A 19,219-nucleotide genomic window follows, 5' to 3' on the forward strand; every position below is an offset into this window, starting at 1 on the left:
GCAATGGCAGCTACTGCATTTCGTTCAAGACAGCTTTGCTTTAAAACACTGAAGGATCGAATCGCTATGACCACCTTGGCAGAGTAAACTTCAGTTTCTTATGTACAGTATGTAGTTGGAATTACCTTTTTGCTCAGGAGGGCATGAGGCCAGGGAAGTGCAAGTGAATCTACTTAGTAGAGTTATCCATTAAGGTCTTGAAATCATGTGCTTTTCTACACATGCACTTTTCTCACTACTCTCAATTACGTAAATAACTCGGTTCCTCATACTTAAAGGGAAGGCTATAGTGAGCGACAATGGCAGCCAAATACAACATACTGATTTTTTCCCCTCTAATTATTATTTTATTAACCTAATATAACTTATCTACATAACAGACCAGGATTTGTTTGGCAGGCATCAAGAAAATGCACCAGGAATGCCCTTATTGATGGCTTTGGCTAAAGGACTTAGCAGTTAGGAAATTAATATATTAAAAATGTTTTTACATAGTAAATATTTTTTATTTCTACAGATATAGTGTAGATCCCAATGTGTTTTTGCATTTTGCTCAGTAAACATGCCATAATGTGAAAATGAGCGCTGGAGGAACAGAGAGGGGAGGGGTGAATCCCTGCAGGGAACCCCGACTTACAGTAACCAATCTCTGAGTGATCAGTGGTCACATAATTGCTCAGCTCTCGATCTATAGAGCCAGTGTGTCACAGCAGCCGTGTCCTACTCTGGCTCTAAGTATCCGGAAGAGTATATTTTATTCTGCAAATACTTCTCCTTTAACCAGTTATGCTGCTTTCTGCCACTGCATTTCTAGGGAGCAGAATTAAAGGGTTTTTTCATATTTTCACAAACGATGAAAAGATGAACTAGCTCACAACAATGTAACATACCTTCCATGCATTTGTGCACATGCCCTTCCAAGCTAGAAAACAGAAAACTGTTTGCCCTGACGGTATACTGCCTTAATATTTCCAGTATTGTGAAATACTTCTCACCGAGCTTTCATGTTCCAATAAACAGTTAAGTATCTACATGTAAACGTCCTTAGGGTTTTTACAAAACAATGCACTATATGACATAATCCAAGATGAAGAAGAAGCTGCAGCTCTCCCACAGTTGCTGTGTGCTCAAATAAAAGGATGAGTCAGACAGGCAAAAGCAGCTAATGGAAACAAAAAAAAATCCCCCATACACACATTATAAATGTTGAGATTTGCAGCACCAACAGTATTAGATCAGATTAGATTCCACCTGCAGATGCTGTTACCTTGAAAGTTAAAGATCAAAGGACTTTACAGTACCTCTATTCCACATGTTTACTATTTTAAATCATAGTTAAAGCCCAAATCATATGGATACTTTACATTTTGTACATGTTTACATTTGTACATTTTTGTACATCAATTTCTAAACCTAAGGGTGCCTAACTGACTCACAGTCAAACGTATATGGTCTAGTTCTCCAACCCAAACTATTTTAGTTAAAAGGAGAACTATGAGGTGAGTGCTTTTCACTCACCTCATAGTTCTAGCCGACCTGTGACAATGAGACTGCCACAGGTTGGCTCAGTAGATCGGGAGGTGAGCGAACACATACCGGCGTTCGCTCACCTCTCGATCCTGTCACGGCTCTCTGCCGTGACAGGGGAGGGACTGGATTCCCCCCTCCCTGCTCCAATCTTCCAGCGCTGACTGGCGGATCGGACGGGGGAGGAGGCGGGTACAGCTGGCTCTGCCTCTAGATAGGCAGAGTCAGCTGTCACTCACACAGCTGGGCAGATCCAGACATAGTTGTCGGGATGCGCTTCAGCTGCGGCGTCTCAGTATACCGCGAGCAGTAGGGCAGTAGGGTGCAGTAGGGTGACGGGAGGATGCTAGTTTGTGTCCTCCCGTTAGCCCTAAGGAGAACTATGGGGAAAAGCCCTAACCCCATAGTTCTCCTTTAAGGATTGATTAGGGACGGGATAGAATTTCGGTGAGCTTTGCACAGATAATTTTTGCATGGCAGAGGGCTAAGTAAGCGATGTCCCTCTAAGGGCAAATTAGTCAGTTGCTCTTTGGGCATATCATCAGCATCCCAGCAGTGCAACTGTAGTGCCCTGCACATCTGTATGGACATTGGACCCATGGAGGATATAAGTTAAAGGAGAACTATGAGGTGAGTGCTTTTCACACATCTTCAAAGTTCTAGCCGACCTGTGACAATGAAACCATCACAGGTCGGCTCAGTAGATCGGGAAGGGAGCGAACACATACCGGTGACAGGGGAGAGACGTGACAGTGGAGGGACTGGCGGAACAGGCGGGGAGGGGGCGGGTACAGCTGGCTCTGCCTCCTCTAGATAAGCAGAGCCAGCTGTCACTCGCGCAGCTGGGCGGATCCAGACATAATTGTTGGGATCCATTTCAGCTGCGGCGTCTCAGTATACCGCGAGCTGTAGCTCGCGGTATACTGAGCTTAGGGTGAGGGGAGGACGCTGGTTTGTGCCCTCCCGTTACCCTAAGGAGAACTATGGGGAAAAGCCCTAACCTCATAGTTCTCCTTTAAGGCTCCAAATATTTGCTCTACCTACTCTCTGAAACGAGAGTTCATTCCGGCTGAGGAGCAGTCCCTTTTAAGGGAATTAACCCACTTTGCCTGTCAGTAGAATCTTTAAAAGTGAGCATGCCTTTATTCTGCCATCCTATTCTTTTCCCTCATCCCTCTTTGGGTCTTTCCCTCATCCTCTTCTCCATCCTCCTCTTCTCACCTTTTGTAGTCTCTAAAATCAAAGAATGTACTGGCACTCCTTGAGCCCAAGCTGGGGCAGTAGGATATTTTTTTTCTACCAACTGTTTTTCTCATCTGTAATGAACATGCAGCTTACTGTTCTGGTAGCCTGTTACTTAACTATAGCAAATTATCTTGGTGTCACAAAGTTATAATATTATTATTGCATTTGCTTGTTTGTGTTAGCTGTTTGCAATATTTTGCAACCTTGTAAGTGCCCATTGCTACTGGGTGTTAGGGGAAGGTTTTTGCAACATTAAGAGCTGTAAAACACTGGGGATAAAAGTCTGATGCTCCAAATGCAGGGTGGTATGTACTGCATCAACAAGGTTCAATATAATCCCCTGTAACTCTGAGGTGATAGCAGGAGATTGTGGTGCCTCAAAACAGTCTCTTCAGAAATAGACTGCTGGGACTCTGAATCTGAGTCAAATTGCATCCCTGTGACCAGTGGTTCAGCTTGATCTAAGGCCTCTGACCAGTCAGCGACAAACTCTACAGGAGATGGCTCTAGGTCACATTGAGTGCTTCTGCACTCACTATGTGTCAGCATTTGAATACATATTGTCAAAAAATTCTTACTTGACATAGAGGTCCCTGGGGATAGGGAAGAGGACATAACCAACCTGACCAACCTCTTCATCGAGAGCTGAAAAACCACTCTGATGAAGAAGACCCTATAACAATACAGGTACCAGGTTCTAGATCTCTTTTCCCACAGAATATAAAGAGTAAACGCCCCCAAAGCCGCAAGGGAAGTATAAGCTGGGGTCACCCATAGCAGCAGGATTATCTCTTGGGTGTCTTTGTGCAGACATGTTCCAGTGGTAGCTCCCAATGCTGTAGCCCAACCAGTTTTATTCACAAAGTAAGTCTTCTGAGATGGTGTTGCACCACGGTGTGCCACACCTCTGGACCTCGAAGGAGCCACAATACAGAGACCAGTGTCATAAGGTCCCATTCCACACTAGCCCTTTGCATCCAGTCCAGTGGAGAAGGTCTCAAAAGCTAGCCTGAGGAAACGCTGATCCAGTTAACCGATATGCAGAGACTAGTACAATCAGAGAATCAATCAAAAAATGTGTAGACTTTTCTCAGCAGAGTTAGAGAAAAGAAATCCGTCCTCTTACGACACAAGCAAAAACAGTGAGGCATGCTCAGTAGAACATGAATTACACTGTGTCCAATCCTCTTGTGGGCAGCAGTATAAGCCAACTGTATCTGAATTCCTGTGTACCTCAGTGGAAAAGAAAATATATTTAATAAGCTTCTTTTGTAACTTTACCAAAAAATACCAAAATACACCTGCTGAAATACCTTGTTTTCTTTCCAGGCTTGATATATTAACGCTCGTTCTTATAGCTGGGATTTAATTTTGGCTCAAATGGAAAAGAAAACATACATTATGGGTTCAGAGTTATAATGGGATTTTTGTTATTGTGGTTTTAACTTTTCAGCCACAAAAATATACCTTTTTCAACACAAACCACAACTAAGAAAATACTATCTCATGTGCACCTCTTCTCTCCAATATAATAGATTTCAAAGAAAAATTCGGATAGAGGTTTTGTCCTTGCAGGTTAAGCAGAACTAAGGGTGAGTACTGCAACAATACTAATTTATTTAATGAATTATTATTATTATTATTTTTAGCTTGAGTTGTGCTTTACAGGTGCAGGCATAAGATGGCATAAGATGATCTTCACCCAATCATTCCAGGCAAAAACTGTTCTCCATGCATTCCCTGACTTCTGCAAACAACCCTTGATCATCTATTGAAGATTTTACCATCTGATTGATATTTTCTCTCCTAGAAAAACTGGTGCCAGGGATGTCTGTTGAGTGCTCTTCCAAAAGTATACACAGGTGCATGTTCATGGATCAAAAAAAAAGAAAATAATATATTCTGTGAATTGTATGTGGTTCATGCTGTAAAGATAGTATTCAGTATATTAGTTCCTTTTTTATATTGTTCTATACATTTACATGCAAACTAAGATGTCCAAAAAAGTGAGTTACAGAAGTTGGGTCAACAACAACACCGCCAGGGGTCACCATTTCTTCATAAGGTTTAAACCTTTTTCCAAAAATGACAATGCAGCATTGTCGCCCTGTTGGGAAATAGAAAATTAAGGGATCTACTAGCAGATTACAAAAGATAATAAAACTATTACAGGGGAGAATTAGAAAAATTAAAAACTGCGGAATTAATGCTATTGAAAGACTATAGCACAAATGTCACTTTTGCCCACAGTACTATTTTAAAATATATGTAAACTAAATCACAAAAATGTAATATAAGCTTTAACATGTTAGTATTAATGGTAATTTATTAACCTGTATTTGTTGGAGGGGATTATGGTTATATAAACTCCTCCTCTTCCCTTACCTGCCAGACGTTGTAGGGGAAGCGTTTGTCTGTGGCACAAGCCTTCAGGAAGTTGTATTCTACTGTTGGGTCAGGGGTCAGGGGTCAGGTGTCAGGTTATACTGCATGAGTCTACTTTTAGCATGCTGCAGCTTAATCTCTCTCTGCTATACTCACTCATTCAAGTTGCACTTTGCTCCTGTCTATCTGGTGTAACAGTAAACGTAGGAACAACCCATGGTTGCATTGTTTCAGCAAGTAATCAATGTCTGGAAAGGTGCCTTTTTGCAGTCCAGGTCATAAAAACAGGTTTCAGAGCAAACATTTAGAGAACAGGTTTCTTGCTCTGTCTGACCTTTCTTAACCCTGATTACAAGCACCTGTTTTCACCTGGAAGAGGGGTAACCCTTCAAACATATATGCTGACAGGCTTTTCCTAATAATTGTTCAATCCGTTAGTCTTTTCTTAATAGGCAGTAATTTACAGGTCTAGCCATACTTGTTTTCTATTGCGGAACATGTGTTTCATAATCGTTTGACCTGTACGATATTTATCACATTATATGACTTGCATTGTGCTTTTATACTTTTTAATTTATGACACCTTTTTATCCTTCAGTAGCAAGAAGTATACATTATTCTGCCTAAGATTTGCAGCATTACTAAAGCATATTATAGTTATGCTATGACATTTTGGTTGTCACTTAACCTTGAGTTAATTAGGGCCACACATACTTTTGGTACACTGGTCACGTGTTCATATAAAAAAAAAGGGGAACAATTTATTGGCATCCGGTACTACAATATGCCATGTATTGTGTTAAAATTCTGCTACATATGATGCCATGCGTTGTGTCAATCATGCCATATAAAATGCCATGTGTTGGGTCAATCCTGCCATGTATGATGCCATGCTGAAATATTGCTATTATTGATATGAGTTCTGTTGAAATGTTATTTTTAAGGAGCATTGGCTATGGGATTCTGGGACTTGTGCATCACTGCATTTAATGTATTATTTGTTTTATATATGTACAGTATATTGGGAATGCACAGATACCATTTTTTCCAGGCCGCTTAGTACAAGTAACGCTTCTTGTCCAAGACTCTTTGAATTCTATATTTTTTTACGTGTCCGGACCATAAGAGAGCTGTGCATAAATGAATGCGTGTAAACCTCAATGAACTGAAGCACCAACTCTGTGCTGGAGAACCTGCAGTCACAATGGCAGCCACGTTTAGTTACTGTCAGCTGTACTTTATATTACATGCACATAGGATGATAAAGATTAGTCTCAGCTATTTCAACTGCATATAAGCAAGATTTGATATTCTACCAAGTGTAGTTTTGCCACTTAATCTTATAGTACAGCTCCGATATGCTAATATCTGGCGTGGGTCGCAATTACTCCCCAGATTTCAACAGTTATGCTCACTTGTGGGTAGTTGAAGTCTCTGGTCCCTCTCAATTATGGACCTTGCTTATCGGATTAATGCTGCCACCACAGCTTTATCATGCTCTTTTGGCCCGGTTAAAACGCCAAGTACATCAGTGCTCTTCGTGCTATTCATATCCTACCTATCCCTCAGATAAAGACGGCACTAGTTTTCAACTGCTCAGTTACGTAGTATGATTCATTCTGGATTTATTGCTATATGTTAGTCAAATGAATACTAATCTATCCGTTTATTTCTGCCCCATTTTAGGTGCACCTAAACAACGTGGCCACAGACACACCCCAGGCCACTTTAGCTTATCGGCACAACTCAGTTCATATTAGATTATCCACTTAGTGTTTATATACCCAACCACAAGTATTGTGGTACAGCTCCACTATGCTTATACCTGGCGTAGGTCATGTCACAGTAATTACTCCATTGATTTTAGCAGTTTCGCTCACTTATGAGTAGAAGACATAGGTTATGGTCCTCTTAATTATGGACAATGCTTGTTTGCAGCTTCTTATCATGCTCTTCTCTTTTTATCAAAACACCAAGTACATCAGTGGTCCTTGTGCTATTCACCTCCTACCTAACCCTTAGATAAAGATGGCATTAATATTTAACTGCTTAGCTATGTAATATGACTCATTCTGTAATAATCGCTATATGTTACTTAAACAACCTCTGTTAAATACTAATCTATCTATATATTTTTGTCCCCTTTTAGGCGAACCTAACAGCATGGCCACGGGCACACCTCAGGCCACATTAGCTTATTGGCACAACTCAGCCCACAGTAGATTATCCATTGTACGGTATTTATATACCCAAACCGACACTTAGAGCCCTTTAGATTTTTAAATGGATGCGGCTGCTGTAGGGTTCCACATTTGCTGGGGACTTTGTGGCAGCCTGCTGTGAACCTTGTAGCAGTTGTTTACAGCACCTGTCTAGCCGAACATCTCCTTCCCGCCGCCTGCATAGCCCTGGTGAGACACGCGCGCAGCCCGCATGCAGCACTGGTGAGCAACACTGAGTATGTAGCTTCATAGTATTCTGGATTGCTGTATAATTTATTGCTTGGATTTGTAGTCTTCTATAGCCATTGGAATTCTGCATTGATGTATATTGTATCGCTAGGAGGTATAGTCCTCTATAGCTGGTGGTCTTCTGCATTGCTGTAAAATGCATTGCTGGAATATGTAGTCTCTCAGGCCTGCCTGGAGTCAGTGGCAGAACTAGCAGTGTTGCAGCTACAACTGGGCCTTGACGCTCTACCACTGTCCTAAACTTAGTCTGTATTGTTTTAGAAAAACTGTCACATGACACATAAAAACCCAAATTGGTAATTGGTATCGGTAAGTACTTGAGGAAAAGTATCGGTACTTGTATTTGGTCTGGAAAAAATTGTATCAGTGCATCTCTACTAATATCATGTCTGTATGAGAATATGGAAATTGCAAACATCGACAAGGATTGGAGTTACATTCCCATTTTCTTGATAAATTTAATATTGTCTTTCTTTTTCCATCATGTCATGTCTGTATAGGCTTTTTAAATTTCCAGAACATGGGATTAAAAAAAAAATATTAAAGTAGGGATGCACTGATACGATACCAGTATTGGTGCCAATACTGAGTATTTAGGGGAGTACTCGAACTTGCCCAAATGCTCCAATACTTGCGTCCAAAGGAACGTCCGGTCAGAGGCAGATTTCCCTCTGACCGGCAGTGCTGAGGGAGCATGGAGCTGGCTTCCTTTCCGATCAGGAAGCTGGGTGGTGGGTTATGACCCCCTTCCTGATTGGCTAGGAATCTGGCTTCACTTGTTGCTAGGTAGCCTGGCTTCCTAATCAATCAGGAAGCCAGGTGGCATGTAATGATCTACCTCCCGGTTTCCTGATTGGTCAGGAAGCCAGGCTTCCTAGAAACAAGTGAAGCCAGCTTCCTAGCAAATCGGGAAGCTGGGAGACGGGTCATGCTGTGCTGCCCGGCTTCCTGATTGGCTAGGAAACCAGCTTTACTTGTTGATAGGCAGCCTGGCTTCCTAACCATTCAGGAAGATGGGGAGCACGTCATGACTTGCCTCCCAGCTTCCTGATTGGTCAGGAATCCAGACAGCCTCGGAAAGTGAAGCTGGTGTTCTTTTGATAAAACCCTGGCTTCCCAGGCAATCAGGAAGCCGGGAAACTGGTCATGATCCAGCGCCCGACTTCCTGATAATCGGGACACATGGCACCGGTTTCAGTACTTGGTATTGGGGAGTACACAAAAAAAATATCGGTACTTGTACTCAATACCAAAAAAACAGTATCAGTGCATTCCTAATTTTAAGCCAAGAATGTTTTCGTAGATGGACTGATTAAGGGTTTAAACTCCTGTCTGGTGTTAACGGCTATCCAGATTTTTCCTCACTTTCTGTCCCACTGACAATGGTTTCTCCAGACAGGAAATAAGGAAAGATCTGAGGGACACAGACCAGTATAAAAATCTGAAAGGGGTTTTAGCCCTCCCCCCTACTGTAAAGTCAAAAAGGTTTCATTTCCATCTGTGTTGTTAGACAGCTCCCTTCACTTCTTTACTGGCAAAATGTCAGCAAGACTGGAAGTGAGGGTAAATCTCTCTCACAAAGCCCTGGAGAGCAGTAAAAGCCAAACAGAAGTTCTAAATCAGAAGGTAATCAGGCCTAATGATTGAGATTAAGCAAGCCGGGGTTCTGTAATAAGGAATTAACAACCTGAGCTGTAAATAATAAGGATATTGTTGGAAAATGAAGAGAACTTTACACTGATCATTTTGCCAGAGTGTAATCTAATTAAAGAAGATACCATGTCTTCCATTAAAGAGAAACTCCATGAGGGGTATTTATCAAAACTGGAGCAGACAAAATCTGGATCAGCATCCACCTTTATTTTCAAAGCTTAAATGATCAAACTAAAGAGAGAAGCTGATAGGTTGCCATAGGCAACTGCTCCAGATTTTGTCTGCTCCAGTTTTGACAAATCCTCCCCATGTGTTTAAATAAGGTAATGTGTTGCCTCCGTTACCCCTGTAGACTTATCATGGAGCCCATGATGCCCAGGTAGAACCATCAAGCTACTGGATTACAAAATGTATGCCTAGCTACTTTAGGATAAGTAGAAGGTGTCAACAGACATTAGAGAACATCTGCTTAGGGCAGGTACCATTCATAGGTTTTCAGGACGTGTCTGAGATCCCCTGGCCCAGACTTCTGATGGGGCATCTCCAGCCAACTCCTTCCTCCTCCTGTTTTTTACCTGATTGTGGCTGCAATGTCAGCCCCTTGTTGGACATGGATATACGTACAGTGCTTATTGACACATCACTGATCCAACCAATAAAATATGTAAGATCTGTTGAGTGGATATCTAAAGCCTTTAGGCACCTGAAGAGCAACTTGCACCCACATTGGCTGAGCTGTTTGCCTTAAAGTGTATGTGGGGGGGGGGGGCATTCTACATAAACAGATTACACACTTGTGTGCAAGTACTGTTTCTCTGCTTGTGCCTACTGAATCCTTTTAGGAGCAAGCATCTGGAGTGCATGTAGCAGCAAGGATGAGGTCTCAACCACCCCTTTTTAACACTTATGTAAACTAAAGCTGGCCATACACCTCCTAGATTTTCTGTAGATTTTCTATGGTCAGATGGAAAAAGTAGAACAGATTTCTCCATCTACGCTAAACTGTGTGGATGGAAGTATCTCCCACTGGGCCAAGCTTTAGTTTCTTGCTAGTCGGCCCTGCTGGCTCTCAAAATGCCTGAACAATCTGATTGGATGCAGTCATTGTTCAGGTATTTTGAGAGCCAGCATTGCCAACTAGCAAAAGTACTGAAGCTTGGCCCAGTGGAAGATTCCTCCATCCACAAAGTTTACGTAGACGGAGGAATCCGTTGCACTTTTTCCATCTGACCCTAGAAAATCTATAGGTGTATGGCCAGCTTTAGACTACACAACAAATGTACCACATTAACAACACTAGACCAATGTTAAGTACTACTTTTCTCTCAGCTGGGTAGAACAGACTTTACAAGGACACAAAATGACAGCTGTCAACGTCAGGGGATTCTTGAAGGCAGGGGGTCCACAGGTCTGCATATGTAAAGGTATCCTCATGATAAACCTAACTAACGAGTAACTTCATTACTAGCCAAGACAACAACATCCCAGGGTTGAAAAAGTTTGCTTTGTCATACAAAAAACTGTTTCTAATAATATTTTATCTATAAGTGTTTATGTGATGTTGACGTGATGGGCTACAGCCATATTAACTTATTTTGGTACAATAATTGCAAGCAAAATCCAACTAGCGGTTTGGAGCAATGCTTGCACATTTCTTTTCCTCCACTATTATAGATTCTACTAACAAACATAATTAAATATAGGATAAATGGTAAGGCAGACTGATCTGCAGCACAGAGCAATGAAAAGCATCAAGCACCAAAGTAAATTGTTTTAAGAACTGTGTTCAATGCATTATATAAACTTAACCTAAAAACTAAACGTATATCTTTTTTTATTATTATTATTCCGGATCTACAGTCTACAGGATCTACAGATCTACAGAAGCCAACAGTTTTTACGCTTTATAATATAAAGTTAGACAGTACAGCCACAATACAATTCAAGATAAAATGGTTAGGAGGGCCCCTGCCCATGAGAGTTTACAATCTTAGGATAAATGTTTTTCGGCAGACAACATGGAAGATATACAGCCTCACAGCAGTTACTTCCATTAGACAACTGCCACACCCTATAGAAACAAGTTCCATGACTGCATAGCTTATTTATTTTTAAACATAGCAATACAGATAACCTACCTGTGGCATAACAGCTGAGATGCTCTTAGTGCTTGAGATACAAAGATTCGGGGAGGGATCCTATCTTGTCGCAAAGCAGACAACAGGAGAGGAGGGGTGGGGCTGTCAGCAAGCCTAACCTATGTTCTGTGCTTGCTTGCCTATCATGCCGCAGAACCAGAGTCTGACACTTCTATGGAAGGTCTGGTCTTTCTTAGTTTCAGCGTGGTAGCTTTGTAGCGAGAACTGCAGGCTGAGGCTTGTGCATGGAATCTTTTTATGCTCATCGTTCAGCCATTAAAGTGCTACAGACAAGGCAGAGAGAAGAACCTGTTTGAATTCAATAGCTGCTGTCATATTTGGCAAAGCATATATTCCCATAGCTAATAGTTAAATAAAATGAACATTAAAAAATGGCATTAGCAGCTCGTGAGAAGTACCTGCAGCTGGAACACTTGTCGTCGTTATAATTGCTGTTACATCATTGTTATTGGTATTGGAGAAACCACTGTTAAATTTTAGCTGTTGGAGATCCTGGTTATGGCCGTCTTGTGTTCCCACGAAGAGAAATGCGGATGCAACGAGGACCTTGTACATGCAAGGAAGCAGCTAGAAAGCTGCTGTAAACTGATAAAACACATTTCTACTGAATCCGGTGTGGGCTTTACTTTCCAGAGAAAGAAGTGCTGTGACTCTTTAGACTGCACACAGCTTATGTGCATATTGAAAATGAATTAAAATGTTTACTCTTCATTACTATGATTACATTAAAAGTAATGTAAATAATACGTCAGAACCACAAAGAGGATTTTTGCCAATGAGATTCAAAAATGAACTCCAAGCATACAGACAAATACACAGATCAAATACCTTTATAAGAGTTATATTGCAAAAGTCCTCACCGCTCTGATTCTGCAGCCCAGCTCACGCTGTATTTCCCCCACAGGTGCAGGTTGTAAAGTGTTTGTTCACCATGCAGTGGCGGCTCTAGAGTTTGCGAGGCCTTAGGCAAAACTTAAACATGAGGCCCCACTTAGGCCACCCTGTCGCTGTGCTGTCAAATTAAGAGTCACGCTTTGACAGCATCAAAGCGACAGGGCTGAGAGCTCATAATGCTACCTGGCTTGCAGGTAATGTGCCGACCTGGCAAATTAGGCGGCCGCGAGGCCCTCGGGAGCGCGAGGCCTAAGGCGACCGCCTAATTTGCCTAATTAGAGAGCCGCCTCTGTCACCATGCATGAACGGAGGAGTTTGCTCTTTGGTCTGGGGAGCTTGCTGTGATGTACACTTGATTTTGCATCAGATTAATCGCTTGTATCTTGCGGAGTGCGGTTACTCTCTAGTTTACACCTATATAACAGTTATTTTACCCATCATACATTTGTATTTTTGTCCATTGATTCCTGAGATTTATGCTGCCCTGCCAACACAGCCAGCCTGGGAACCTGCATTTTCTCTACTATGGTTAAGTAATAAAACTTGGTCTTGGCCGTTTCCCCAGCCAGTGATTTGACATTGAACAAGAAGCAGTGGACTGACGAGCTCCTCTTTTAGCATGCTCCTTGAAAACACATGAGCACTGCAACTTGTCTGATTGGCTTTTAGACCCTGTTCACACCAAACCAGCATCGTTTTTGCGTGTTCATATGCGTGGGTTTAGCGTGCTTTTATGTACACTTGTGTGCGTTTAGCACAATTTTTATGCATGTGAAAATGTGCGTACATGAAGACGCACGTTTTAACAAGAAGCACTGCGGTCGATGGGCATGAAAATGTGAAGCATGCCGTGTGTTTCCTGGCATTTCAATTGAAGTCTATAAGGAAAAACAAACTTTTTTTTCTGCGTTTGGTGTTTTGCTGCTGGCGTTTTGCTTCTCAGGAGTAAATAGTGGCCTTTGAAAATCAAGGATTTTTTTATGTTTTAAAGTGCTTTTTCTACTGCTCAAAAACGCCTAGGTGTAACCCAGGCTTTAAAGTAATATTAAAGGCTACGCGTTTTTTACCTTAATGCACTCTCAATGCATTAAGGTAAAAAACAATCAGTACCTTTTTGTTTCCCCCTCCCACCCATACTTACCTGTCAGTGCTGTCACTGCCACCGGTCCCCGAAGCGATCCTCCGTCTGAACTTTCTGGTCACGGGGGAGGAGATTGAGGGCAGAGGAGCCAAAGAAGGTTTATAAGAAGGTGGAAACGTAAAATAAGAACCAAAACTTTAATATCACTTTAATGCTGCTCCTGCCTCTCACAGTCTGAGTTCTGCTGAATAGGCTGATGCCAAGTCCAATTCAGCTCATTAGATCAGTTGCTTGATAGATCAATTCAGTTCAGCTTTAATAAAGCAGTTTAAACCATTATTTTGTGTCCCATGCATTATCACATTTTCTGAAAAGCTTTTAAAGGTACCATATAGTCATCCTTGGTTACAGCACACTGCTCTGCTTTGCAATATATTTAAATAGAAACTCCAGACGAAACACAAAGTGCAAAATAAATAAGCTATCTGAAAACGAATCTGTCCTTTCTTTCTTTAAAGAATAACTCAATGAACATTTTTTATTAACCTGCAAGGGTTAAGTGCTTTTTTTTTTGTCAGGGTTCAAAAATAACAAAGTTATAATCCTCCAAGCTGGCCAGCTGTCACAGCACTCCCTCCTTCTATACTGCAGCATTGGAATGTTCCTCGGTGTCCTCTTGGATATACACAGTGTATAGAACGTGATTTACAGGACCTTAGACCACTGCAGTGGAGGGGGAGGAAGGCTGGAAGGACCGGTGTAAGAGCAAGCCAGCTCTAAGGATCAGGTGAGTATAACTTTTTTTTTAACCTAAACAAAAAATGAGCAGTTAACCCTTGCAGTGCAAGGAGTATACCCACTGCAAGAGTAAATACATTTCTTCGAGTTCTTCTTTAAAGAAATACTTCAATTTTAGACTTGGACAAATTTTAACACATTTCTAATTTCTTATTAATATTAAAAGGGCTATTCACAAAAGGGTGAAGTGTTTGGAGAAGGCAGGAGAAGTGAATAATCTAGGACAACATAACTGGAAAGTGTTCACACACCATGAACTGGAAAGTGAGCTGAATTGGAAAAAATTTCCAAATCAGCTATGTTGTCCTAGATCGTTTACTTCTCCAAACTCTTCACTCTTTTCTGAATAACCCTGTTAAAGTAATTGCAGATGTGATTTTTTTACCGTGCTACTACTCTTGTAATTAGTGATGCACCCATACCAACACTAGTATCGGTATCAGTGCCGATAGTGTCCATTTTCACGAGTGCCTGTGAAAATGCCCTGGTACTTTAAGCCGATAACCGCCCTTTTAATGCTTTAATGGAAGCAGTTGCTGTAAGGTCCCGCGCTTGCTGGGGACCTTGCGGCGGCTTTTTACAGCGCCGGTCCGGCCAAACATCTCCCCCTCCACCTTCCAACTACTTATACCGGTGATTTCTGAACGAGGTGATGGTTTCAGAAACTTGCTCATATCATGAACAAGTAAATGAGGTGTGCATAGGTACTATAGTAGTGCATGGGCATATGCATGAGTGTTTTTGCTTTTAATGGTTGTATGCGTCGTTCAGTTGAATAGAGGGGTAAACTTTACTTTTGATACGATTGCCTGGCAGTATGTTTTTTTTGCTTGTGAAATGGAGATTTGGTCCAAATTTTAAAGTACGCCGCCTTTCGTTCTGTCACTGTTGTAATATCAAGAGGTACAAGACAAGAGTGCCCTATGTCCCTTCTGTTATTTGCATTGGCACTGGAGCCTTTGGTGGCAGCAATCAGGCAAACTTTGAATATTACTAGATTAAAAGTTGCAGGATATGAGCACCAAATCTCATTATTTGCAGATGATACTACATTATTCTTGACTAATCCCCTGCAGTTAAAATGTCTATGATGCCTATAATATTATATGCGTTTAGAATGTTACCAATAGCGACACCCAAAGGTGTTCTAGATTTAATGCAGAAACCATCAGTTAATGAATTTTATATGGGGGGGCACGCATATAAAAAAAATATATTGTTCCGTCCAAGAAACAAGGGAGGTTTGTCGACCCCTAAGCTAACAGCATACTATTTCGCAACACAAATATCCCCAGTGCTTTTGTATTTTGTAGCTTCAGAAAACCCACATGGGGTGGACATAGAAAAGCAGAAATACACCCTATTGGAATAGATACGTTGATATGGATATCGCTAGAAATGAGGAATGATATAAGTAATCCTGTCTTGAGACACACACAAAGTATGGGATTTTAAAAAAAACTTTGGGGAAACTGATGTCATCACAGGCCCCCTCGGCTACATTAATTAAAAACCCACTTTTTAAATCGGGACTAGAGGAGCCAAGTAGATTCCAGAAGTGGACGAGGGCAGGTGTAAAAAAGTCAAGGATTTAATGTCAGAATCAGGAATAGGTCGGTTTGAAGAGTTACAAACAAAACACAATCTATCCAGAATTATTTAGATATCTCCAGATAAAAAGTTTTATTTGCAAAGACTTATATTGAACAAAGAGAGAGACTTGGGCAGAAAGTTAGAGGGGAAAGATTGGTCTCAGATATGGAACACTATTACCCACTATACAGTAAATATAGCGGCAATAGAAACTAATTAAAAGTATTTAATGCGCTGCCATATGGTCCCTAAGAAAATGGCACAATTTCAGGAGGGAAGTTTCTCTTTTATAGGATGCTTGGCAGAGGGAACCTATTTGCATATGGTATGGGATTGCCCGAAAATCAGACCCTTCTGGAATGGAGTTTATCAGCTGACAAACAAAGTGCTGGGTAAAAAGTTAAAACAGAACCCGTTGGAGGCGTTATTAAACTTAAAACCAAAGGGATGCAGCGCATCACAATTTAAACTAGCAACATTTATATTTACAGCAGCAAAACAAATACTGGGGAGAGAATGGTTGGGATTCCAACGATATACAAGGTTAAAAAAAATTATCTGGTATGCGGTAAATGAAAAATTATGGGCAACAATAAATGACAAGGTTAAAAAATTCCCAAAAATATGGTGTCCCTGGGCAGTAAACCATAGGTGTATGTTATTGAGTTGATAAAATAAGCTATGGGACTACACAGGCGGGTTTATATACAATTAAGGGGGGAATGGAGAGTGAAGTTTTTTGGTTTTTTTTTGTATTTGTCTTGAGTAGCAACAGATGTTGGTTTTTGTGTATGTTAGAAGTGAAGATCATTGAACATGATGAATAATTTTAGGAATAATATGCCAGTATTGCAATGTAAGGGTGATGAAATACATTGTTAAATAAGGAAATGTACAATGTAAGGTTGATTATGTGTTTATGTATTTTTGAAAATGAATAATGTGTTGTAGCACAGCAGCTGGTGTGAATGCAGCCTAAATGAGTCCCTACTCAGATATCCCGCATGTTTGCAAATGATTTCACTGCTTCAACTATTTTTTGTTTTTCATATGACTAGAGATGAGCTCAATGCTCGAGTGAAACAACAGTTCGACTCGAACATCGGTAGTTTGTGTGTTCGGAGAACACATGAACTATCAGGGCGTTATGCGGGCTGTTCGGCCGTCGAGCACCCCACAAGGCGCTGTGCACCGCAGGTCAGGTGCAAGACTTTGCCTAATCATTGCACAGTGCACTCTTAAGGTGCCCATACACTGCACGATTATCGTACGAGAATCGCGGGAAATCCTGCAATCGTACGATAATCGTGCAGTGTATGGAAGGCGTGCGACCGTTTCTACTGTACGGTTGCACGTCTTCCGTCGAACGAGCAGGCTGGAAAACCCGCCGGGAATCGTACGATTCTCGGCGAGTTAGTGGCCTGCTTGTTCGACAACTGCCGAACGGGACGGTGTGCGCACGCGCACACTGCCCATTTGCAGTCATCGGAAGCCCGCCCCTCATTGCAAGCCCTTGAGATGCAAGGGCTTGAGATGATCGCAAGTACGATCTGCCTGTCCAAGACAAAAGTCTTGCGAGGGTTGTAAAGTGTATGGCCACCTTAAGAGCCATGATAGGGCAAAGTAATGATGACTTTGCCAAATCATGGCTCATATCTAAGTCCAAGCCCCACACTATATAAGGCTGCTTACACTGCAGTCTTATGTAGTGTGTTGCTGGAGTTAAAGAGATTCTATTGCAGTGTATTATTGAAGTCTATTGTAGTAAAGTGTAGTGTAGTGAAAGAGAACTGGTGTTAGTGATGTATACAGCAGTTTAGTGCTATATACAGTACTCTGCGTCACCAGTGTTCCTGTTTTTTGTTTTTTTTCTATTTCAATTTTTTTTCTTTTTACATTTTTTTTCTTGTCATTTTTTTTTTCAGCAGCAGGTTCTTTTGCTTCCTCATTGCTGTTCCCCCTTCCGTGTCGCAGGTGTTCCCCTTTCCATGTCACAGATGTTCCCCCTTCCATGACGCAGATGTTCCACCTTCTGAGTCGCAGGTGTTCCCAATTTCTTTTTTCATAATAAGCCATTGTACAACAGTTTATAGTGCAGCAAGCACCAAATTCAATAAAGTATTGCACCCAAGCACCAGTTTCACATCCCACATGCTCTTATAAAATTCTATAATAAGCCCACATGATGTCTGAAAGGCCAACAAGGAGACAGGTGTGTGACAGGTGCATATAATTTGAATTTTTACAGCAGGGCCCATTCCTGTGGCCATGCACCTTATAACCATCGCACATGTTTTGTTGTGAGATAGTTGTAAGGTGATTAAAATTCGTACGACCTGCCCATCTTGGACAGGCAGATCGTACTTGCGATCCGCTGAAGGGAGGGCTTGCAGATGATTGCAATTGTGAGCGGGCAGTGTGCGCTTGCGCACCTCGGGCCGTGCGGCTTTAGTCTTGCAATCACGCTACCAACCTGCCGAAAATCGTATGACGTGCTCGTTATATGAAAATCGTACGACAGTAAATGCGGTCGCACGCTGCCCATCAACCTTACGATTATCGTACGATTGCGGGATCACCCGCGATTATCGTACGATAATCGTCAGGTGTATGGGCACCTTAACTATGAGGGGTTACAGTGTGGAGGCACCAACACCACAGGCCCATATTTTTCCACACCTTTGTGACAGGTATATAAAATTGTAATTGTTAGAGCCGGGTCCAATCCTGCACTCGTCAAGAATAACTCTGAAGGGTTACGGTGTGATGGCACCACCAACACTAAAGGCTCAATATAAAGCACCTGTTCATCACACTTTCATCCAACGTCTGCAAAAGAGACACCAGAATTTATCCAAAAAATCTCTACCCTTTTCCGAGTGTGGCCTCTTCATACAGGCTGTCTTCGCAAGCAGTTGTTTACAAGATTAAGGGAAAACCAATTACTGCCAATTTAAATGCCATTTTTTTCTTTATGAACGTCATTTTTGCTGCAGCAGGTTCTATACATCGTACAGATCCGCCACTTTACAGGCAGCTTAAGGGGACCCCCCAGGGCCCGCTATTTAAAGGAATTTTTCATTTTTATTGTTTCCCTTTAAGCAATGTAAAATCACTGCTCCTTTAAAAAAAACTGTATTTTTTAAAAGGTTTTTTTTTGCATTGATACATGTCCCCCAGGGCAGTACCCGAATCCCCATACACTTTTTATGGCAAATAACTTGCATATAAGCCTTCAAAATGGGGACATTTGATTTTCCGAGTTAGAACCGAAATCAGGTGTGTTCGACCCATCACTATAAATGGCATAAGAGACATTCCCTTTCAACAACTGGATGGCCCATAAGGCTTTAATGTGGGTAATCGAAACCTATGTCTCACCACTAAAGTTAAAAAAGGCTTTTGATGGTGTA

The sequence above is a fragment of the Nanorana parkeri genome, unplaced genomic scaffold, assembly GCF_000935625.1.
Source record: "Nanorana parkeri isolate BGI_ZX_2015 unplaced genomic scaffold, ASM93562v1 scaffold867, whole genome shotgun sequence".
NCBI lineage: Eukaryota > Metazoa > Chordata > Amphibia > Anura > Dicroglossidae > Nanorana > Nanorana parkeri.